Source organism: Buceros rhinoceros, unplaced genomic scaffold (assembly GCF_000710305.1).
Source record: "Buceros rhinoceros silvestris isolate BGI_N320 unplaced genomic scaffold, ASM71030v1 scaffold27811, whole genome shotgun sequence".
In the NCBI taxonomy this organism is placed as follows: Eukaryota; Metazoa; Chordata; class Aves; order Bucerotiformes; family Bucerotidae; genus Buceros; species Buceros rhinoceros.
This window is the reverse complement of record NW_010392926.1, coordinates 1450-1845: the sequence shown is the minus strand read 5'-3', so window position 1 is coordinate 1845 and position 396 is coordinate 1450.

The following is a 396-nucleotide window of genomic DNA, read 5'->3' as shown; positions in this document are numbered from 1 at the left end:
CGCCCCCCCCCCCCGCCACAGCCCCAGGAGCTCCCCGGGCTGCTCCCTATGCCACCACCCTGGGGTTGTGCCCCACGACTGGGGGTGTCACTGCCTGGTTAACCCCTGTGCTCCTGTTTCCAGGCAGGGCCCTGCTCCCAGTCCCCCCTCCTGCTTGCCTCAGGGGAGCTGAGTGCCAGCCTCAGCCAGGGACAGGGAGTGGAAGCTGGGGACTCGCCCCATTAGCCAGGCAGTGGGCTCCACAAGCCCCACTTGCTCTTCCTGGTATCATCTTGGCCAGTGTGAGATTAGAGCCACTGAAGTAAATTCCAGCCTTTGCTTCGAAGTACGGGCTTAACTAATCCCATTTGCACCCTGCCTGGAGGGGATGGGACCCCCAGGATGGGAAGGGGAGAT